Source organism: Talpa europaea, assembly GCF_964194135.1.
Source record: "Talpa europaea genome assembly, chromosome: 15".
Lineage (NCBI taxonomy): Eukaryota > Metazoa > Chordata > Mammalia > Eulipotyphla > Talpidae > Talpa > Talpa europaea.
In genome coordinates this window covers 47894289-47919122 of record NC_140083.1, presented here as the reverse complement: position 1 = coordinate 47919122, position 24834 = coordinate 47894289, and the positions used below count along the sequence as shown (strand labels likewise).

Genomic DNA, 24834 nt, shown 5'->3' with positions numbered 1-24834 from the left:
CATCATCGAGCTATTCCAGGTGGTGGACACCGGGGAGGAGCTGCAGCTCATGATGGAGTACGTGGAGGCGGGGGTGACCTGTAGGCCTACCTGCTTGAGTTGGGGTGCCTTATGGATAGAGAGACCCGCCAGATATTCCAGCAGATCCTCTCGACCCTCAGCTATTGCCACACTAAAGGCATCGCGCACCGGGATCTGAAGCCCAAGAACATACTCTTGGACCATCAGAAAAATATCATGCTAGTGGACTTTTGTTTCAGCATCCAGTGCTCCAAGGAGGAGCTGAGCACAGACTGTGGCAGCCCAAAATACGCGGCCCCTGAGGTCTACCTTCACCAGCATTATACTGGCTCCACAGTGGACATCTGTATCCTGGGCATCATCCTCAAAGATGGTGACCAGTGCTCTGCCCTTCGTGGGGACCAACCTCTGGGAGCCCAACGAACACATCCTAGGTGGATACTTATATGTGCCCCACTACCTCTAAGGCCAGTGCCGGGACCTGTTAAACAAAATGATGGTATTGGACCCCCAGAGATAGAGCACCCTGTAGAGTATCATCCAATACCCCTGGGTGTGAATGAGGAAGGGACTCCTGCCCTTTAGCAAGCTGTCCCACGGCCACCACCACAAGGCCATAATGGAAGCCATGGTCTGCATGGGTTACCAGAAACATCAAATTCAAATGGCAGTTGCAGAGATTATGGGAACATACCTCCACTCCAGGAAGCAAGAGAAGGAGGAGGGCCTTGAGGAGAAGGGGCCGGGTCATGCCTTCTTCTGCGAGCCCTTCCCTCACAATGTACCCCACTTGTAGCAGGATTCCAAGGAGCACCACCTGCAGCCTGAGGTTTCTGTGAGAGTCCCCCTGCTGGAGGACCCCCAGGAGCACAGCACCACCTCTGTGCCAGGCCCCAGCTGGAGGACTCCCCAGGGGCACAGCACCAGCTGCCAGCTGGAGGATGCCTGGGAGCATGCCACCACCTCCGTGCCAGGCCCCCAGCTGGAGGGGGACCCGGAATGCAGGACCTAAACCTTCAGCCCATCCCCTCAACCCCCCAGCCCTCCAGCACCACCCTGAGACATCTCCAAGATGTTGCTGCTGCTTCCAGTTCCATAGTAATGCAGTGGTTCCTGCAGAAAGACTCAGCCATGAAGACAGTGGTTACAATTCAAACTCTTCCCTTCATTCCAGCCAAGGCAGGAGGGCCACATCTAGGAGAACAATTCACACTATATTACAAATTTTGCTGCTTCTGTCCACCATTCCAATAAAAACTCCACCACAACAGAGTTCATGCAGCCAGAGATTGAGAATATCTACCACCACACCCTGCAGAAGTCTCGCCCAAAGTGCAGTCACCCAGTGGCCATGGTGAACAGGAGCACACCAGGGGAGGGCGAGGCTATGGAGAGGGTTCAGGGGTTGGCCCAGTCAGAGGGGCCAGGAGCAGCATGAGATTCACAGGACGGGAGCACAGATGTCAAGGGAGCAGAGCAGGTGAAGGACCAGGACAGCAATGGAACTGGTGAAGCACCTGGAGGGGAGCAGAGGGGTGAAGAGTGGGGAGTGGTGGAGTTGGGGAGAGCTGAGCAGGTGAAGGGCGCCAGAAGAGGAGTGCAGCTGTGCTTGGGTGGAGCCACCAGAGGCCACAGGGCTAGAGGCAGGGAACCAGGGCCTCACTTCCCCATCTTAGGGTCTGTCCCATGAGGGCCACCCTGCCCCCTTGCTGGGAGAGCCCTGCTACCAACCACAGGACACATGGATGGCGCAGAGAATGCAGGAGCTCTTCAGTCTGAGTGGCATTGTCATTGACAGACATCCATGGTAGCAAGTGCCCCTGGATTTGGCCCCTTTTAAAACTGAAATTCCAAGTTGGAGAATCGCTCACCCTCCAGTTAATGGCAGCTCCTAGGGTCTCCTGGTTTCCATCTGAACCTTGTAAAATCAACTCCCCGGGGCATTTCGCTAACAAAAGAACATCCTAAATAGGTAACTCTGTGCTTGGGCTTTATTGTCTCTTCTCTTCCATGCAGGCCCCAGATGGTGCAGGAGGTGTCCAGGATGGACAGACTGGCTCCCCACTGCAGGGGGTACCTCCAGGTGACCAACTCTGCCTGCAGGGCACTGCAGAGTGGAGACATTGAATGCTCTTTCTCTGCCTGAAGGAGACAATCAGAATGGATTGTTCTGTTAAAATGTCTATCCCATGACACATTTAATCAGTGTTTGAAACCAAATGCATTTGCTTCACCTTTATGAATGCACCCACACTTCCAACACATGGGTTATCAGATACCTAAATTTGCTTAAAAATTCCTATAATCAGCAGAGAAAATTTAGAAAATTTTGCAAAGCATTTAGAAAATTTTAGAAAAGTCAGATTGGTCACATGGTGATAATACAGTAACATAAGATAGTGAAACAGACCTACTAATGAGTGTGTAATCAGGTAGTTGCACTGTTTTCTTTGGGTGTATGTGTATGTCCTGCATTTTGTGCAAGTGTGTGCATGTGAGTCTGTACATGTGTGTGCTTCTATATGTGTGGAATGTTCAAGTACATTTTACCATCAGAAAGACACTCAGAGCTGTAGAGAATTGGTATAATGTCTTCAAAAGTGGTGCCTCCCTGGTGGCACAAGAGGTTAAGCACAGCGCTGTGAAGCTATGTGCAGTATCTGCAGCAGGAGTTTGATCCCAGGCAATCAGTGAGGTGACCCACATGGGGCATCAGACCTCTCCTGTCTTACATGCTGCTCTCCTCAGCAGTGGATTTTAGTCGTTCTAACTTTTCTGCTCCCCACTCTGTCTCTGGTGAGTTCTCTCCCCCCTGCACCTCTGGCCTGTACCTCAGTTCTGTAGAGTATAAATAAATAAATCTTTAAAAAATGCTTTTTAAACTTTGATATTCACTCGTCAAACCCTACTTTATTCTGGCTTAGAATTGTATTATTCAGGGCCTCCCTGGTGGAGTAGGAATTAAAGTCTCAGTGCTATGAAGGTATCACCAGCCACTGAGGCATAAATTCAAGAGTTTGATCCATAGTCCAGGAGCTGACCCACATGGTGCAGGAGGCCTCTCCTATCTCCCCACTGCTCCCCTCTGCAGTGGATTTCAGTGGATCCAACTGTCCTGCTCCCAACTCTGTCTCTGTTGAGTCCTCTTACCCCCTGCACCTCTGCCCTGCACTCCAGTTATTATATGCATAAATAAATAATTTCTTTAAAAAAAGGGTATTATTCAATTGGCATCAATTTTAAGGCTCAATGTTCAAAACAATTACTTTGAAATGGAACATCTATTTTTGTTTACTGTATTTTAACATTTCATAAAAGCAATGTGATCTTGGGCTATATTTTTTAAGATTTATTTATTTATACAAGAACCAGGGTACAGGCCAGATACACGGGAGGGTGAGAGGATTCAACAGAGACAGAGTGGGGAAACAGGAAGACTGACGAAATGCACTGCTGAGGGGAACAGCAGGCGAGACAGGAGAGGTCTGCTTTGCCATGTGGGATTTTCGCTGGCCAGCCGGGATCGAACCAGCGCTGCAGAGACTGTGGACAGCCTGAGCCACCAGGGAGGCCCTAAACCCACAGATTTATGCACTGAAGCAAAGAAAGTTTGTTCAATAAATGGTGCTGGGAAAACTGGGTCGCTACATGCAAAAGAATGAAGCTTGACTACTACTTCACACTGCACAAAAACCCACTCAAAATGGATTAAAGAACTAGACATAAGACCTGAAGCCATAAAATACATAGAAGGATATATAGGCAAAACATTACATGATATGCACATCAAAGACATCTTTACAGACACATCACCCAAAGCAGTGATAATGAAGGCAAAGATAAAACAGCTGGGACTACATCAAATTAAAGTGTTTCTGCACAGCAAAAAAGACAATAAAAAAAAAAAAAGAGAAACCCCACCAACTGGAGAAAATTTTTGCACACAACACTAATGATAAAGGACTGATCCCAAAAATCTACAGAGAGCTGATGAGACTCAACAAAAACAAAGAAAATAATCCAGTCAAAAAATGGGCAGAAGAGCTAAAAAGAAACTTCTCTGAAGAGGAAATGCAAATGGCCAACAGGCATATGAAAAAATGTTCAGCATCACTGGTAATCAGGGAAATGCAAATCAAAACTACAATGAGATACCATCTTACACCAGTGAGAATGGCACATATTAAAAAAAAACTAGCAACAACAAATGTTGGCAAGGTTGTAGAGAAAAAGGAACTCTCCTGCACTGCTGGTAGGAGTGCAAACTGGTCCAACAACTATGGAGAGCTTTGTGGAGATTTCTTGACCTACTAAACCTAGAGCTTCCATATGATCCAGCAATTCCACTCCTAGGTATTTACCCAAAGGACACAGAAACATCAATTCCAAAGAGCACCTGCCCCCCTATGTTTATAGCAGCACTATTTACAATAGCTAAGCTTTGGAAACAACCCAAATGCCCAAAAATAGATGACTGGATCAAGAAGATGTGGTACATATAAACCATGGACTATTACTCAGCATTCAAAAAAGATAAACACATGCAATTTGTAGCAAACATGGATGGAGTTGGAAGGGATCATGCTCAGTGAAATAAGCCAGAAAGAAAAAGAAAAATACTGGATTGTCTCGCTCATAGCAGGAATCTAGAAAACTTAAATAAGAGACCAGGAAAAAGAATAACTATAAGAAAGAAAAAATCAAAATCAACAAACAACTATGAACCAGAGACACTCTATGGCAAGTGGGGGACGGGGAAAGAGGGATTGGGGTCAAAATAAGGGGGTTGCAATTGTATGGGGAATATAAAAATAAAATTAAAATTAAAAAATAAAAAAAAATTAATATGAAAAAAAACCCCAGTCAATTCTTTAAGGAACAAATTCTGTTCGAGTTTGCATCCTTTTTCAATTAGAAATGAGAACATCAAATATTTGGCAATAAATCTAACAAAAGAGGTAAAGGACCTATACAAAGAAAACTATAAAACACTGTTAAAAGAAATAGAAGAAGACACAAAGAAATGGAAAGACATCCCCTGCTCATGGATTGGAAGAATAAACATTATTAAAATGGCCATCCTACCAAAAGCAATATACAGATTCAATGTTATTCCAATCAAAATTTCAATGTCCTTCTTCAAAGAAATAGAGCAATTATTGATGAAATTCATCTGGAATCACCAAAAACCCCGAATAGCCAAAGATCTCCTGAAAAAAAAAAAGAAGGGAATGGAGGCATCACACTCCCAGACTTCAAACTCCACTACAAAGCCATAATCATCAAAACTGCATTGTATTGGAACAAGAACAGACACACAGACCAATGGAATCGAATAGAAAATCCAGAAAGAAACCCACAGATTTATGGTCAACTAATCTTTGACAAAGGAGCAAAGAATATGCATTGGAGCAAAGAAAGTCTGTTCAATAAATGGTGCTGGGAAAACTGGGCCACTACATGCAAAAGAATGAAGCTTGACTACTACCTCACACCATACACAAAAATCAACTCAAAATGGATTAAAGAACTAGACATAAAACCTGAAACCATAAAATTCATAGAAGGAAATATAGGCGAAACACTACGTGACATGCACATCAAAGACATCTTTACAGACACATCACCCAAAGCAGTGATAGTGAAGGCAAAGATAAACAGCTGGGACTACATCAAATTAAAGAGCTCCTGCACAGCAAAAGAGACAATAAAAAAAACAAAGAGAAACCCCACCAACTGGGAGAAAATTTTTGCACACAACACTAATGATAAAGGACTGATCCCGAAAATCTACAGAGAGCTGATGAGACTCAACAAAAACAAAGAAAATAATCCAGTCAAAAAATGGGCAGAAGAGCTAAAAAGAAACTTCTCTGAAGAGGAAATGCAAATGGCCAACAGGCATATGAAAAAATGTTCAACATCACTGGTAATCAGGGAAATGCAAATCAAAACTACAATGAGATATCATCTTACACCAGTGAGTATGGCACATATTAAAAAAACTAGCAACAACAAATGTTGGCGAGGGTGTGGAGGAAAAGGAACTCTCTTGCACTGTTGGTGGGAGTGCAAACTGGTCCAACCACTATGGAGAGCTGTGTGGAGATTTCTGGACCTACTAAACCTAGAGCTTCCATGTGATCCAGCAATTCCACTCCTAGGTATTTACCCTAAGGACACAGAAACATCAATTCCAAAGAGCACCTGCCCCCCTATGTTTATAGCAACACTATTTACAATAGCTAAGCTTTGGAAACAGCCCAAATGCCCCAAAATAGATGACTGGGTCAAGAAGATGTGGTACATATACACCATGGAATATTACTCAGCATTCAAAAAAGATAAACACATGCAATTTGCAGCAACATGGATGGAGCTGGAGGGGATCATGCTCAGTGAAATAAGCCAGAAAGAAAAAGAAAAATACCGGATGGTCTCACTCATAGCAGGAATCTAGAAAACTTAAATAAGGGACCAGGAAAATGAATAACTATAAGAAAGTGAAAATCAAAATCAACAAAAAACTATGAACCAGAGACACTTTTTGGGGGGTGGGTGGCGGAGGGGAGGGATTGGTGTTAAAATGGAGGTTTTGCAATTGTATGGGTAATATAAAAATAAAATTTATTATTAAAAAAAAAGAGATGAGAACAGGGCCCTCCTGGTGGCACAAAGTGTTAAGAAGCAGCCTATGAATCAATCTGTAGCCACTGTGGCACGAGTTCCATCCCTGGCCTGGGAGAAACCCACATGGCTCAGCAGACCTCTCCTGCCTCGAACGCTTCTCCCCTCAGGAGTGTATGTCAGTCAGTCTGCCTGTTCTGTTCCCCACTCTGTCTCTGGTGAATCCTCTCATCCCCCACACCCCTGTCCTGTACCCCAGTTCTTGTATGCATAAATAAATACATCTTAAAAAAAAAAGAAAAGAAAATGAGATCAAGTGTCTCTGATCCTCTCTTCCCCCATCAAGCCTTTTACAATATTTTTAATCATTTAAAGTAGCATTGAGGGGCCCCCCCGGTGGTACAGCAGGTTGAGCACAGCTCTGTGGGGCTGTCCACAGCCTCTGCAGTGCAGGTTCGATTTCCGGCCGGCCAGGGAGATACCCACATGGCGTGGCAGACCTCTCCTTTCTCACCTGCTGCTCCTCTCAGCAGTGTTTTCAATCCATCTGCCTGTTCTGCTCCCTGCTCTGTCTCTGGTGAATTTTCTCACCTTCTCGTGCCTCTGGCCTTTACCCCAGTTCTTGTGTAAATAAAATAAATCTTTAAAAAAAAAAGTATCACTGATATATTTTTAGTGGACGTAGGGGAGGTGAAATGACATAGGAAGACTCCCACAACATTAGGGGGACACACCCTATAAGTAAGAATGTCCAAAAGTTGAACAGAAGATATGAAAAGAGGGCATCTGTGACAACCTGGATAGAACTGCAGGGCATGGCCCTAAGTGAAATAAGTAAAAAGCAGAAAGACAAATGCCACATGATTTCAATCATGCGTGGCACTAAAAAAAAAAATATGGGCAAAAACCAAAATAAACCCTTGGATTTTGCTAGAAGTGAGGGTTGGGGCGAAGGGAGGAAGGAAAATGGAGAGCAGGCTCATGAAAGTTATAGATTATGTTAATGAATAGTCTTCAATGTTTGGTGATCATTTTATAATTTTAAAATTTCTAAAAGATATGCAATATATTAATGCAGTTCTGTTTGCCTTATTATTTTGCTTAAGATGTAGGAATAACAAGAACCAATATTGGAAGATCATCTACCCTTATTTTATATATTTATGTGGTGAGTGAATGAGTGAATTCTACTCTGATTGATCTTTCCAAAATGTACATATTACTAAAAATATACATTTTGTCTAGAGCTGTGTGGGATGAAATCCAATTCATTAATTACCACTGAAAGTTATATTTGCAAATCACAAAATCAATAACACAATGCTTTGAGAAACAGGTGGTATTTGTGTGTGTGTGTTCCTTTTTTTAATACTGGAGTTTGGTCCACAAGTATACAAAATTCTGGGGAGGAAAAAGATGCTTAGTCAGAAATAAATGAAAAAGAGAAAAAAAATTAGTTCAAAAAATCAATAAAAGTAATATTTTTTAGAGATAAACAAGATCTTTGGTTAGACTGAGTGAGAAAGGCTCACAATCAGAATGCTAGAGAAGATGTGACAACTGATATTGAACAAATCAAAAGAGACCAGTCAATGTAATAATCAATAAATTGGCTAACACAGAAGAAATGGATAGAGTCCTGAAGATATAAAACATACCCACATCATGAAGAAATGGAAAGACCTATAATTTGAAAGGAAATTGAATCGAAACCTCCCAAAGATGTCCAAGAAAAGTCTAGAAAGAAGTGACTCAGTTGTGAATTCTAAATATTTAAGGAGGATTAATAATCAGTTACCTCACACTCTTCCAAAGACTGAAGGGGACCTGCCCAAACTCACTTTATGAGGGCAGAATATCCTCACACCAAAGCCAAACAGTACACACACACACACACACACACACACACACACACACACACACAGTTGGTCGATATCCTATGGGATGAATATGGGTTCAGCTGTTAAATGTTTCTGATGTTTCTCCCTCTTTCCCAAACTTAATGCTTTTCTAGAAGCACTTCTTTGTAGCTCCTATGATCTCTGTTCACATGAAAAAGACAAACATTATTTTGCAGCATCCACAAATACTCTTTAAAATTTCACTATTGTGGTAGTTTTAAAATATCTATAATAGTTTATACTATTAAGATATCTATAATAGTTTATGGATTCTAATTCAATATTGGATCATTTCTGTCCTTGAAATGCAAGCATCTTAGCTCCACTAGATCGATCAAATCTAGCGCATCCTATACATTTACCATTCTTCTATCTTCGTCTACAACTGAATTCAAATATATATTTCATTATACCTCAAACATACATACTATTCCTCTAATAATAATATGCATTTCAACTTAATTTCTTGTTTCATATTTTTTCTAAAGAAATTCATCAAATGCTATAAACTATTATTGAACTTTCTACATTTAATACATTTCTATTACTGTAAAAATTGTATAATTGCATTTTGGTGAGTTTATAATCTGGAGATACAGTAAGAAATGAAAATGGGAAACTATATAGGACATCATAAAGGAAGGGAAGATTCTGAAGAGATTTAAACTTCAGCTGATGCTAACATTTAACAAACTTTTTCTAAATAAGATGGAAGAAACTTTATAGAGTCAAAGAGGGAAAAAGAAGAATGAAGAACAATGGAAGGAAGGAATACATGGAAAGAAGGAAGCAGAAAGGGAGGTAGGAAGGGAGGGAAGAGAGAAGGACAAGGAGGGAGGGGGGAGGGAACAATTGTACTTCTTTATATTTAATTTCTGACTGAAATTAAAGAGCATTTTTTTCTTTCTATTCATCCCTATTTTGAGAGTCTCCGATACAATTAAGTCATCTGATATTTGATGTCTACAGCATTCTGTATTGCCTAGCAGGTACTTGAAAATTTAGCTTTCAAATTTAATTTGTTCAGATCTTATATGTCTATGCTCATAAAGTCAATAAATTCTCACTATAGTACTGTATAAAAAGGAGAAAATATCTTTTTTTTTAGTTTTGAGAGCACTCTAAATATTTGTGGTGTTTGTTTCTTTCTCTCCTTGAAATTAATGAAGGGTTTCTTTCCTCCCCAATGATGGTCATGGAATGCAGAGCCTGAGAAAATTATCAGTATCTTATTTAATAAAATCTATTTTTCTTGTATGATCAGCCTTCTTCATGATGAGTTTCAGTAACCGTAGTGACTTTCCTGTTGTTCTGAAGGCTGTGGAGAAACATAAAAATTTCAAAAGAATAACTCAGAACCGAGGCATATAGCATCCTCTTCCAAGAGAAAAATGTAAGATGTCATGTGAGGAAAGAAGGTAGAAATGGAGCTTGCACAGCAGAGAAACCCATCAAAATAACAGGGACATTACAAAATGGGAGAATATATTTACAAATTATACATCTGATAAAGGGCTAGCACATAAAATATATAAAGAATTCATGCAATTGAGTAGCAAAAAAAAATGTGATTAAGAACAGAAACAGAACAGACATTTCTCAAATAAGACATGAATATGGCCAAGAGGTACAGAACAAGGAGCTCAAGGTCACTTATCTCAGGGAGACGCAGATCAAGCCACACCACCTGTCACTACCCCCATTAGAGTGGCCACCCCCAAAATTTAGAGCAAGAACAAGTGTGGGAAAGTGTGGAAAGGGGGCCCGCGCACAGCTGGTGAGAAAGTCAATGGGTGCAGCCCCTCTGAGAAATAGTGTGGGCTTTCTACAAAGTTAAAAATGGAATTAAGCTATGAGCCTGCAGGCTTCCTTCTGGGTATAGATACAAAAGAAAATGCAGCTGGAAGCGCGCCCCACCCCAGGCCCAGGGCCGTGCTGCTCACAGTCACCAAGATGTAGAGGCACCTGCGTGTGCACTGAGGGCTGAGTGCAGAGAAATGGGATGTGATATAAGATTCTAGAGACTCAGGTCAAAACGGTGAGTCCCTGAGGGCATTATGGAAAGTAAAAGAATTTAGGCAGAGGAAGATGGAGACTGTGTGACATCACCCGGATCTGGAACCTAAAACCTGAACTCACAGGGACAGACTGAAATGATAGCTGCCAGGGCCTGGGGCTGGGGGAAAGGGTTGGTTTAGTCCCTAGTATAAACTTCCAGCTTTGAGATGAATAGGTTCTGGGTATCTAGTGTCCGTCCTAATGATAATAGCTAATGATACTATTGGAGATACTTAAAAGTTGCCCAACAGTAGCTCTTAAATGCTCTCCTCACAAGAAGAAAAATAAACCCATGTGTGTTCCAGGTGACAGAGGCTAAAAAACCTCTCTGGTGGCCATTTCATGAGCTATCTGTATACCAAGTGATCATGTTTGCGCCTTTTCTTAATGCAAAGTTACATGTAAGTCATATCTCATATGTGTGTGAGGAGTCACAGCAGGTTAAGTGACGTGATGTGTTACCGTCTAGTGAGATTGTCATTAAACCGCGTCAGCTTCCCAGGCCCGGGGCTCCAGCCTCGACGCGAGCCGATGGCCTCTGCGTGCGCCATTTCCTTCCGGACCACCCACCTCAGCCCCAACACAGCTGAGATCATAGTGACATTCACTGAAATAAAAAAAAAAAAAAAGTAAAACACACCTCTTCTGTAGCTTTCTATAACCAATAATGTTTTATTTGTATTGTAACTCATTTACCACTATTTGAATTCTAAACTTAGACATTTCAGAAAGATCAGACTCCTTTCTCCTTTATTTTTCCTCCAAATTAATTCCTAAGGAATAAAAACCTGTTTATGTTTATATATTTCATCTGTGTATACAATCAAATTAAAATCTCAATTTTAGGGCCTCCCTGGTGGTGCAGGCCGTTGAGCGCCACAAGGTGAAGCTGTCCGCAGCCTCTGCAGCACGGGTTCAATCCCAGACGGCCAACAATCCCACATGGCGCAGCAGACGTCTCCTGTCTCACCCGCTGCGCCCCTTAGCAGTGTACTTCAGTCAGTCTGCCTGTTCTGTTCCCTTCTCTGTCTCTGGTGAATCCTCTCACCCTCTGGCGCATCTGGCCTATACCCCGGTGTTTGTATAAATAAATAAATATTTTTAAAAAATAAATTAAATAAAATCTCAATTTTACATAATGTTCACATGTCCATAGTGTACTATGAAGTCTATGATAAAGCAGCTAGAAATTAAAATTATAGATGAAACTTTCCATATAAGAAGTAAATCAGTAACTTTAATGTTTATGCCCACTTCAGAATATGACTATCAACCTGTTATTTAACTATGAAAGTTTATATTTGCATATTTGTACATATATAAATTATGCATATATATATTTGTGTGTATATATATATATATATATATGTTCTGTCAGAGGTGCCATTTTCTTTTTCAGTTTATTACTGCACATTATTTCGTAGACTCAGATTTTAAATACAGATTTAATTATACTTTAGTGAATAAGGTAATTTAAAAAGACTTAACGATTCCCTATGGCTATCAGGGTGTACTACTGTAAAAATCATTCTATTTGCAAAGTGTAAATCCCTTATTTAATAGGAAAGATTAGGTTTGTTTCTCTATTTTGTCTTATTATAAACTCATCATGTTTATCATCCCAAAAATTGTAAAGATGCAGAGGATTGTGAAATGAATGAATAAATCTTGATTTGGAATTTATCATTTTATGAATTCATAAAAGATTTCAAAGAATATGTTTATTCTTTTCCTTGGATATTAATGAGATTTTAATGATTATAAAAATATGAAAGGATGCCTATAAATACAAATATGTTTGTATGTATGATAATCATTCACGGGAAGTGTCATAGCCTATGAAAATTCAACATGTTTATGTAAACTTTTAATTCCCTGAGGGCCTAAGAAACTGTTAGTGAGCAATGCCATGACTCCTGGATTGCCCTAATATTCTATTCTTTTAAAAAGTAGTGAGTACACAGAGCTAACTTAGGATGGATTTTAGTTTGTTTCTTTGAGCAATAGGAAAGAAAACAAAGTTATACATAGAAAATAGTTTAGATTAGATTATTCCACAAGTTATTTGGAGCATAAAGTTCACACAAATTAATGTCTTGCCTTTTCAGACTGGCATTTCCCAAATGCCATTTTCCAATTCTCCATAAATTATGACACTTTGAAAATGAGGGAGCCACATGATGACCGAGCTCTAAAATGGCTACAGTTAGATACTCATTTTCTCAATATAAAGTATGACATGTGTTGATTGCATTGTTTTTAGAGTCCCAGCAGCAATCGCTGTCTCCCAAAATTGGCTACTGAGGAAAAGAACGATTTTGAAATTGAGGGACTCTAAGCAATGGGACCAGAGAGCCAAGCCAACCCCCTGTGTGGTCAGCATAAGGGCTGCCTTTCTTCTCTTCCTCTCACAACTGTGCTGTGGCCTCTTCTAGCCTCACCTTCAACCACCCAGCAGACCTGTGTGTTCCATATTCTGGTGCACTTGACCGTCAAGGGGCTTCTCTCCAGGCAGGTCCCCCAGGAGCTTCATTTCCCTCTTCTTCACTAGAAGTCAAATAGTTATCCCTTTTCAAACGTTTTCAAAATCTGCATTTCTTTAAAGAAAACAATCACTGTGAAAAGCCCATTTAAGAAAAGTAAAGTGCTGAGAAGGATGTCACCCTAGCAATTATATGCCTATTAAATACCAACACAGGACATTTTATTTATTTTTTTAAGACCTAGCATATTTGTTTTATTTTTTTAATGTTTAATATATTTTATTTTATATAATTCTACATCATTTTTTATTTTTGCACAATGTATACATCTTCATCCTGGTTATATTCCCCATACAATTGTGACCCTCTTATTTTGACCCTAATCCTACCATACCCGTAGTGTGTCTCTGGTCCACAGTTGCTTGTTGATTTTGACTTTTTCTCTATTATAATTAGTCTTTTTCCTGGTCCCTTGTTTGGGTTTTCTAAATTCCTGCTATGAGTGAGACCATCTGGTATTTTTCTTTTTCTTTCTGGCTTATTTCGCTGAGCATGATCCCTTCCAGCTCCATCCATGTTGCTGCAAACTGCATGTGTTTATCTATTTTGACTGCTGAGTAATATTCCACTGTGTCTATATACCACATCTTCTTGATCCAGTCATCTATTTTTGGGCATTTGGGTTGTTTTGATAGCTTAGCTGTTGTAAATAGTGCTGCTATAAACACACTGGTGCAGGTGCCCTTTTGAATTAATGATTCTGTGACCTCTGGGAAAATACCTAGGAGTGGAATTGTTAAATCATATGGAAGCTCCATCTTTAGTAGACTGAGGACTCTCCACACAGCTTTCCATAGTGGTTGGAACAGTTTGCACTCCCACCAGCAGTGCAGGAGAGTTCCTTTTTCTCCACATCCTCACCAACATTTGTTGTTACTAGTTTTTTTAATATGTGCCATTCTCACTGGTATAAGATGGTATTTCATTGTAGTTTTGATTTGCATTTCCCTGATTACAAGTGATGTTGAACATTTTTTCATATGTCTGTTGGCCATTTGCATTTCCTCTTCAGAGAAGTTTCTTTTTAGCTCTTCTGCCCATTTTTTGACTGGATTATTTTCTTTGTTGTTGCTGAGTCTCATCAGCTCTTTGCAGATTTTTGTGATCAGTCCTTTATCATTGTGTGCAAAAATGTTCTCCCAGTTGGTGGGGTTTCTCTTTGTTTTTGTTATTGTCTCTTTTGCTGTGCAGAAGCTCTTTAATTTGATGTAGTCCCAGCTGTTTACCTTTGCCTTCCCTATCACCGATTTGAGTGATGTGTCTATAAATATGTTTTTGTGGTGCATATCATGTAGTGTTTTTAATTTATTTATACAAGTACTGGGTACAGTCAGAAGTGCAGGAGGGTAAGAGAATTCACCAGAGCCAGAAGGGAGAGCATAGCCGGCAGACTGGGGTCCCATGTCATACATCAGTCTTTTGCCCCCCAGGCATTCCCTGTCATACCTCGTGATGCCTTCCCAGCGTGATCCAGCTTTGTGCTCTAGTTTTATTTGAAGGGCACCTTGAAGGATTGGGCTCCTGTACCTAACTGACTGGCCATTTTGACCTTGCTATAGGTGACAAAATGGTGGTCAAACAGGCTGCTTAGGAGTAGCAGACACACGTGTCCCCCTTTTTTGTTTTAATTAAAAAGAGGAGAGGTGGGAGGAAGGGGGAAAAAGGGAGGAAGTCTAGGCAGGCCATAGGTCAGGTGAAGAGTCATCTTGTTAGTTTGTGTCTTTTAACTTGCATCTGATGATAGCAGGAACATCCAAGTTACCGTTAGCCGAGAGAGAGGAAATGAAGGCCACAAAGAGGTTAGTTGATGTGGCAGGTACTCCCTGCTGAGCCAGTAGTGTCTCTGCTGATGATGCAAGGCGCTTGATGGCTCCCCATGTTATGGCTGGAGAATCAGGAGTTTTGTGTTTTCTTCTAGAAGAGTGGTAGGGTTTAATATAGGAAGCCGGAATCCACTGAACACGTTGGCAAAGCAAAGCTTGTAAAGAAATGAAAGCCGATAATAGGGCTTCATCAATGTTAGTGTTACGAAAGGCAGAAGAGATCTCTTGTACTAGGGCGGTAACATATAGTGAGTCAGAAATAATATTAAGTGACTATGAAGGAAATGAGTAAAGAGCCCCAATAACAGCTGCTAGTTCAGCACTTTGGGCTGAAGGAAAAGATGTAGTATAGGCAGTTTGCCACATCGCATCCAACACTGTGCGCCAGACCATGACTCAGCGGCCTGTAGTGGAGGAACCATCTATGAAGATAGTAAGAGTTTGGGGAATGGGAGAATTAATAACAATATCAAAAGAATGAATAAGTTGTAGGGATTGAATGCATTTATCAGGGTGGATTGAATAAAAGAATGATCTGATGTAATCCTGGAAAACAATTTGAAATTGCTCCAACTGAGTGAGGAACCATTTTCTTTCCTGCTTGGAGAGGCCTGTGTTAATAGAGCCAGGATAATAACCAGATAAGGACTGACAATGAGAATGACCTTTTTGTAACAAGGAACCTTTGAGAAAAATAAGTAGATAGATGATTTTTAGGCTGGGAGGGAAGAAATAGCCATCCAATAATGCAAAAGAGTGAGGTCGATTGTCCAGTAATTCCTGTAGGAGAATGGGGGGTATTTACAATAAGCAATGAGAGATATTTTAGGGTTGCACCTGTCAAAACAAGAAGAGTGAAGGCGGTTGTTAAGAAATGTTAATTGTTGCTTTGCTTTGTTAGTGAGCGAGCGATGAGAGGCTGGGGCTGGATCGCCTTTTAAAGAGGCAAACAGCTCAGAAAGAGCATAAGTGGGAATTCCAAGAACTGGACGAAGCCAATTAACGTGTCCTAAAAATTGTTGTAAAGTCGATAATGTGACGGAGTCAGATAAATGTAAAGTAGGAGTCTTAGGAATTACTTGAGAATGTAGCATCTTAAATCCTAAATAAGAATAAAGGTTAGAATACTGAATCTTATCAGGTGCCACCACCAAGGCTGTAAGTTTTAAATGGTCATTAAAACTTCTGAACAGACCTGTAGATGATTGGTAGAGGATGCTGCTAACAAGGTATCATCCATGTAGTGGTACATCAAGTGAGACGGAAACTGAGTACGGACTGGACGTAGGGTGTTGTCCACAAATAGCTGACACATGGTGGGGTTATTCATTATTCCTTGAGGTAAAAAAACACCATTGAAAACATTGTGAGGGTCAACCGTTATTAATCTCAGGAACTGAGAAGGCAAATTTTCCCTTATAATCTGGGTGTAAAGGAATTGTGAAGAAACATCTCCACAAACAGGAAATGAAAAAGTCAAGGGAATCATAGCTGGATTAGGGTGGCCTGGTTGAAGTGCTCCCATTGGCTGCATTTGAAAATTAACTGCCTGTAAATCCTGAATAAGTCACCATTTCCCTGATTTTTTTTGAATACAGAATATGGGGATGTTCCATGGACTGGTCAAGGGTTCCATGTGACCTAAATGTAATTGTTCATTTATTAATAAGCAGACTTGAGCCAATTTATCCTCCTTTAGGGGCCACAGCTCCATCAAAACTGGGGGACCCACCCATTTAATTTTGAGTGGAAGAATAGCAGTGACTATAGCTAAAAATGCGACATAACAGAGATGCGCCGATGAGATAATAAATCTCATCCCCACAGAGTAGTAGGAATGGGAAGAATAAAAAGGGTGAAAGTAAGCCACTCTTCCATCTGGATCAAAACATTGTAATGAGTGGGAGCTTTGGTGTAGACAGGTGGAGCCGCCTATTTCTGATAAGGATTCAGTTATGGAACAGGCTTGCCAAGTAGGGGGCCAGTCCCTTTTTGCTATTATTGAGACATCGGCTCCTGTGTCAATAAGGCCAGTAAATGATTTGCCCAAAATAGAGACAGTTAAAGAAGGTCGGGTATTTGTAATAGCAGTTGCCCAAAAGGCTTGATTTCCAGAGCTGCCAAACACTCAAGGGCCTCTTTGTTGAGATTGTGAGGTTGGGGCCCAGTATGTTAAAAGTAACAACTGTGCAATACAAGTATGAGGAGAGACAATGACATATTTATGGGCCGTAAGCATAATCTTAATTTCCCCTATGTCATCTGAGTTCACTACTCCTGGGAGGATGAATATGCCATTTATTGTAATGCTTGAACACCCTAGGATTAGATCTACATAACCTTGAGGGAGTGGCCCAAAAATGCCAGTGTTACCAAGGCATACTTCACCAGAGACATTAAGAATTAATTCATGAGTAAGAGACAAATCCAATCCTGCATGCCTTTAAAGGCTGCCTTTAGATCGAGAATTGATTGGTGGGGTTTCCCTCCTGAGGCTGGGGATTTAGAATGCTATTCTGAGGCCACGTTGCTAGTGATGCCCCGAGAGCTTCCATTTGTGACAGGTAGCTGGCTAGGGATACGCACTGGGGTCTGGTAATTGCCCTTATTTGTTTGAGGGGCGCTCTGGCTTGAGCCCTTCTGCCCATTTCCCAAAATCGGGCGACTGTCCCTGGTAAATTTAGACCAGCAGTGAACTGCCCAATGGAAGCCTCACTGACAATGGGGGCATTTGGTCTTTGGTTTGTTTATTTTAGGAGCTTCCCCTGAATTTGCATTAAGACAGTTTATATGAAAATGACCCATTTGTCCACACTTAAAACAAGGGGCTGTTTTTGTAAAGCAGAAGCCAAGACCAGCGCCTTATGGGTTTCTGTCCCAATATCCTGGCAAGCCCGTAGCATATCTGCGATAGTATGAGGCTTGCCCACTATGGAAGCTAGCACCCTTTTGCAGTGAGCATTAGCATTTTCATAAGCCAACTGTAATGTTAAAACCCATCTAGCTTCTGCATTATCAGCTTGGCGAGCTATTGCCCTCTGGTCTATGAATTGTAGATATAATTCAGAGGCTTCTTGCTGGATAGAGGCAAAGGAACAACCCAGAGCGGTATCATCAGGAACTCAAGCCCAGGCCCAAACAGCTGCATCTGATATCTGGGTATATGCCCTCTCTTCTAAATGTAATTGATCTTGTACAGTGGCATATATGCTCTCACCTATAAGCATGTCTAGTGTGATAGGAATATTTTCTGCTGTGTTACGGCATGTCTGTATTTCTAAGTAATCCCTAAATTCTTGATACTACAAGGCATATTGTGGTGCACTGAGAACTGTTTTTTACCAACAGTTTCCAGTCCCATGGTGTCATCTGATAACTGCCACCTATTCCTTCAATGATTCCTCTTGTAAAGGAACATGGTATTCAGTTTTCACTGATGCTAGACCTTAATTCCTTAAAAATAGAAAAGGAGATATTATCATGGGTTATACAACCCCTTTTTGTACTAACAGGAAATGCAAGAAGTCCATCTTGTTTACTGCCTTCATAAGCATTTTTTCAGCTATGGTTAGCTGACAAGAATCTTGAGACACTGGCAGGTTAGAATGAATGGTAAGAGACTGAAATGCTCTAAGAATTTCTTGAAGCTTATTAGAGAGTTCAGTGGAGGGTGCTGTAACATCCTCTACTTGATTCCCCAGCATTAGCCTCTGAAGAGGACTGGTGATCAGGGTCAGACTCAAAAGAGTTCAGTAAAGTTTCTTTAGTATCTTCATGTAAAGGGAGAGCGCTAAGTTGTTCTTTATAATTGTTCTAGGGGAGGTAGGATTATTACCCATGTTTTTGGGGGTTTTTTGGGTTTTTTTTAAAGATTTATTTATTTATTTATACAAGCACTGGGTACAGTCAGAAACGCGGGAGTGTGAGAGAATTCACCAGAGCCAGAGCAGGGAACAGAACAAGCAGACTGATGAAGTACACTGCTGAGGGGAGCAGCGGGCAGCAGAAGAGGTCTGCACACCATGTGAGACCCTCGCAGGCAACCAGGGATTGAACCAGTGCTGCAGAGGCTGTGCGCAGTTTTGCAGCCCAGCGCTCAACCGCTGCGCCACCAGGGGAGTCCCTATTACCCATGTTTTTTAAGAAGAATAAAAGATTTAACTGAAAAACTCACAGGAAAAGTTAACATCACAGACTCAGTGCCTGTGGGCCTATTATCAGGTGGATTATCGTCACAGATGCTGGGTCTGTGGGCCTATTACCAGGCTGATTTGGAAGAAAAAGAAGACAGGAAAGACATGACTGAAAACACCTTCTTACTGCTTCGTCACAGACTCTGAGTCTGTGAAGCCTTTTGGCCAGGCTTGAGAAGACATCCAATTCCCTTCTCCGGGCTTGAGAAGTGGGGTGTGGGATCCCTGTTTGGGCTCCACTTGTTGCCACACTGACAAAGAAACAAGAATTGTGAAGCAGGTGACACAATGCTGGATGCTGCTGAAGAGCAAGATCCTGGCCTTTTTATTGAAACATGGTATTGGTTGTAAGGGGGAGGAGCAAAGGAGATTAAGGGGAAGGGGATTAAAGAGAGGAGAAGGGTATAAAGATTAGGGATTATGAGTCTGGCCTCCAGGCACTTCTTATCTACTTGATGACACACCCTAATTCCCAGCCATGGTTTGAATCTTATCAACAAGGTGTTCCACTGATCATCTGCTGGGATCCCTTGTCATACAACAGTCCTAAGCCCCACTCCAACCCCGGGTGTTCCCAGTCATACCTCGTGATGCATAGCCTTCCCAGCGTGATCCAGCTTTGTGCTCTTGTTTGATTTGAAGGGCACCTTGAAGGATTGGGCTCCTGTACCTAACTGACTGGGCCATTTTGACTTTGTTATAGGTGACAAAATGGTGGCCAAACAGGCTGCTTAGGAGTAGCAGACCCACATGATACTCTCTAGGCTGCTCTGACTCTGGGGATCAGTACCATTCACTTTGTTAAACAGGTCCCAGCACTGGACCAAAAGTTAGTGGGGCACATAGAAGTATCCACTCAGGATGTGCTCCCTGAGTTCCCAGATGTTGGTCCCCACAAAGGGCAGTGCCCTGGTCACCATCTTGTGGAGGATGATGCCCAGGCTCCACACATCTGCAGTGGGGCTGGTATAATGATGGTGAAGTTAGACCTCAGGGGCCATGAATTATGGGCTGCCACAGTACGTGCTTAGCACCTTGTTGTTGTATTGGTAAACCAGACACTGAGCCTGAAGCCTGCCAGCTTCATGTTGTTCTTATAGTCCATTAGGATGTTCTGGGTCTTCAGGTCCCAGCGATGCCTTTGGTGTGGCAATAGCTGAGGGCTGAAAGGATCTGCTCGAACTTCTGGTGGGACTCCCTTTTCATGACACACCTGCACTGGCACAGGTAGCCCTGCAGGTCACCGCCCTCCATGTACTCCATCACCAGCAGGAGTTCATCTCTGGTGTCCACGACTGGGAACAGCTGAATGATGTGCAGGTGGTGAAGTGCCTTTATGCACCTCATCTCACTCTCCAGTGACTTGTGGTGGGGCTGCCTGGATTTCAGGATTATCTTGATGGCCACCTCCGTGCCCATGAGTGTGTGCAGCCTGAGCTTCACCTTGGGGTGGGCACCCTCCCACAGCTTTCAGAGCACCAGGAAGTTTTTTTATTTTAGGTCTCTTGGGAGTATGGCACTTAAGCATAGTGAGTGTGGCTGGCACTGACTAAACTCACCAGCCCTGACTGTACTAACAGCCCTGAGCAACCTCTGCTGACAGCATTAGCTCTCCTACAATATTAACAAATGTACCATTAATGTAGTATGAATAGTAATCAAAAAATCCATTCTTCATATCCTAACATTTAAAACTCTCTGGGCCATGGTTTTCCTCCATTTTTGCCAATGAGCTGAGTGTGCCCATTGGCCACCTTGCAGGCCAGAGGCAGGGGAGGCTCTGGCAGGTCGGCAGATGCTGTAAAGCTCGGACTGTATGCTCCCTCTTCCCTGTGTCTGCTACTCTCCTGTCTTGCCTGCTAGAGTGAGTGCACAGCCCCTTTCCTCACTTTCAAGAGTGTTGCCAGCAGCACGACATGGGGTGTGTGTCTGTCACATTGTGCTGCCTACCATGGGTGGCCTGTGCTGTGGGGACACCCACTGACCTGACTCAGAGATGGGGCTGGGGCAGCTGGGGGTGGTCAGCACCCACCAAAATTTCTGGCTTAGAAATATCTGCTTCTTGCTTGAATGGGGGTTGGGGGTGGGTGTTTGGTTGGCAAAAGACAGGTCCAGATGTTGTGACCCTGAGCCCTGCTGGAATTTCCTGGCATCTGGAAATGGTGTGTTCAGGTAAACAGTGGGAGTTCAGTTGCCACTCAGGCTGCAGGTTCCTTTCACTCCCCATGCCTACCATGGCTATTCACTCACAATATCAGTTAAGGGTTGAGCCTTACCTGAGCATCCTGGAGTGCAGCCAGAGCCCCAAAGCTCAGAAGCATTGGCTCAGGTATATTGGTAAAACAGGGGCAGAGGGAGCCACAAATGAGCCATGGGGCAGAAGGCCAGATGGATGGAATGGCCACCCACCTGCCCAGGCTCTGAGTCCACAGAGCCGCCAAAAAGCCCCAAAAGGCCAAAAATCAAAACCAAGAGCTATACACTAAGAAAGGACAGTGCTCAATAAGTGGACGGGTAACGTCTGTGGGTCTCACCCACTCACACAATTGCAAGAGACCTCAGGATCCAGGAACAGCAAGCATTGGGGTTATTTTGCAAGCAGGGGAAACAAGGAGCCCACTTATCCACTAGTGGCAGCTGCTTCACCCAGGTAGCATCAGTGATGGTCTCCACCAGTCACCAGGAGTGCTGGACAGCATTAGCCAGCAGTGATGGACACTACTGGTCCTGGAGAGGCTGTGTCAGAGTCACCAAGTGTACACAGCTCCTTGTGAGTGGTTGGGTTATACCAACACAAACAGCTCTTTGAAATGCCAGGCCCAGGGCCTTGGGAGCTCCTTTCAGGAAATGTCGGAGTCAGGACCGAGTCCCCATTTGAGACAGAGTCCTTGGGCTTCTCTCCCTCCTTGGAGGATGGCTGCTGGTGCTGCTTTTCTTCTTCAGAGGCTGGAACTGTCTTCTTTTCTTCAGGGGCTGGTATCTTCTCTCCTTCTACTTTGGGAACCCCCTCATCCTCTTCTCTCAGGGATGGGGTTATCATCTCCTTTCCTTCAGGGGCTCCCCCACTCCCTCAAATACTGGCTTATATCTTCTTTCATATACAAGTCTGATTGGACCATTTAGCACCAATCAGCTCACAGCTCGCTCCTTATTGGTCATTAGAAACAGCAGTTACTGAGCTCTGAGGAGCAACTGCCACTACTGCTGGTACTGGGGCAGATGGTAGAAAGGACATCACTGTCCTGCTGGCACCCAGGACTAAGATGGCAGGTTCCGGTGACATCAGGACTGATATTTCTCCAGCGCCTCATTTCCCAGGTCCGGAGAGTTGAGGGTTTGATTTGGCTCAGGGTGTGAGGACACACGGGGCAGGCTTCCCGCTGGTTCATCTGCCCCTGGGGAGCCTGACCCATCAGTGACTTTGAGAGGTTCTGTTGCTCCCTCCTGCCAACTGATGCTGCTACTGCTGAGCTGCTGCGCAGAGCGTGTCATGGCCACTTCCGTTTCAGTTGCTGACTCCAATGCCCATTCCAGTTTTTCTCTCAAACATGCTTGCATGTCTCCTCCTTTGTTTTCCTATCCTCAACTGAACTAATCCATCCCATGGTTTCCAACATCCCCTACAGACCCATGACTTCAAAATGTCTCCTTCTGACCCATAGCTCCCTCAACTCCGGCTCTGAGAACCACTTGCCTAGTCCTCACCTCTGCTCAGGTGTTTTCAATCAGCATCTCTAGCATCATGTGGCCACATTGTTTAGGTTTTTTTTAGATTTATTTTTATGTATTTATGCATACAAGAATGGGGTGCAGGCCAGAGGATCGGGGGCTGAGAGAAGTCGCCAGAGATATTTGGGGATCAGAACAGGCAGATGTCATGAAATCCACTGTTGAGGGCAGAAGCAGGGAGACAGGAAAGGTCTACTGCCCCATGTGGTTAGCTCCAAGGACGGCTGGAGATTTAACTTGTGCTGCAGAGGCTGCCCATAGCTTCACAGTGCTGTGCTGAACCCTTTGCAACACGATTTGCAAAGACATTGTATCCATTCTCTACAGTTCTCTGTGTGTCTTTCTGATGGTAGAAGGTACATGAATTCTTGATACCTATAGAAGCACACACATGCACACACACGCAATACAGATTCACATGCACACACTTACACAGACACAGTGCAAGACATGCACATACAGCTAAAGAAAATAGTGCAAATACCTAATTACATACTCATTGGTAGGTCTGTTTGACTATCTTATATCACTTTGTTATCACCATGTGACCCAGCTGACTTCTAAAATTTTCTAAATGCTTTGCAAAATTTTCTAAATTTTCTCTGCTGATTATAGGAATTTTTAAGCAAATTTAAGTATCTGATGACCCATGTGTTGGAAGTGTGGGTGCATTCATACATGACAAGCAAATGCAGTTGGTGTCAAATACTGATTTAATGTGTCATGGGATAGACATTTTAACAAAACAGTCAATTTCTGACTGTCTCCTTCAGGCAGAGAAAGAGCATTCAGGTGCCTCCATGCCCCAGCACTCCACAGGCAGAGCAGGTCACCTGGAGGTCCCCCCTGCAGTGGGAAGCCAGTCTACCCATCGGAGGCCACCTCCTCATGCCATACGGGACCTATGTGGAAGAGAAGAGCCAATAAAGCCCAAGCACAGAATTAACTGTTTAGGATGTTCTTTTGTTAGTGAAACCCCCCAGGGAGATCTGCACAGACCTGATTTTACAAGGTTCAGATGGAAACCAGGAGGCCCTACTGAGCTGCCACTAACAGGTAGGTGAGCGATTCTCCAACTTGGAATTTCAGTTTTTAAAAGGGGCCAAAGCCAAATTCATAGTAGGAATTTAGAAAACCTAAATAAGGGAGCAGGAAAAAACCTAATTATAATAAAGTAAAAATCAAAATCAACAATCAACTATAAATCAGACACACAATACGGGGGCAGGGGGAGGAGGGAGTACGATCAAAACAAGGGGGGTGGGAATTGTATGGGGACTATAACCAAGATGAAAATGCATACATTGTGTAAAAATGAAAAATAATGTAAAAATGTATAAAGTGAAAGAAAGGGAGTGAAATCCAGGGGGACTTGATACCATCAATATAAGTCCATGACAAAGCCACTCAGACTGAAGAGCTCCTGCATTCTCTATGCCATCTGTGTGTCCAGCGGGTTCTACAAAAGGGGTCTCCCAGTAAGGGTGCAGGGTGGCCCTAATGGGACAGAGCCTAAGATGGGGAATTGAGGCCCTGGGGTCCTCTGCCACTGGCCCTGGGGTCCCCGGGGGCACTGCCCACGCACAGCTCCACTCCCCTCCTGACACCCTTCACTTGCTCAGCAGCCCCCAACCCCTCCACTCCCCCACTTCACCCACTCTGCTCCCCTCCAGGTGCTTCACCAGATCCGTTGCCATCCTGGCCCTTCTCCTGCTCTGCTCCAGGGACATCTGTGCTCCCCGACAACTGTGCTCCACAGACATCTGTGCTATCCAGACTTCTCTGCTCCCCAGACTTCTATGCTCTCTCGATAACTGTGCTCCTTGGACTTATGTGCTCCAGACCTGTGCATCTCATGCTGCTCCTGGTCCCTCTGACTGGGCCCAGGCCCTGACCCTCTCCAGAGCCTCTCCCTCCCCTGGTGTGCTCCTGGTCAACA

General features: G+C 43.1%; 1 pseudogene across 1 annotated transcript in view; it reads left to right on the top strand.

Annotated features, from left to right (window-relative positions):
• Nucleotides 1–640: 640 nt before the first annotated feature.
• The window catches only part of LOC311184654 (TIMELESS-interacting protein-like), a 100676-nt pseudogene continuing 76482 nt past the window's right edge, over nucleotides 641–24834 (top strand). Inside the window, exon 1 of the transcript in view lies at nucleotides 641–802. The product of the transcript in view is annotated as a TIMELESS-interacting protein-like (transcript). The remainder of the gene's footprint in view (nucleotides 803–24834) is intronic.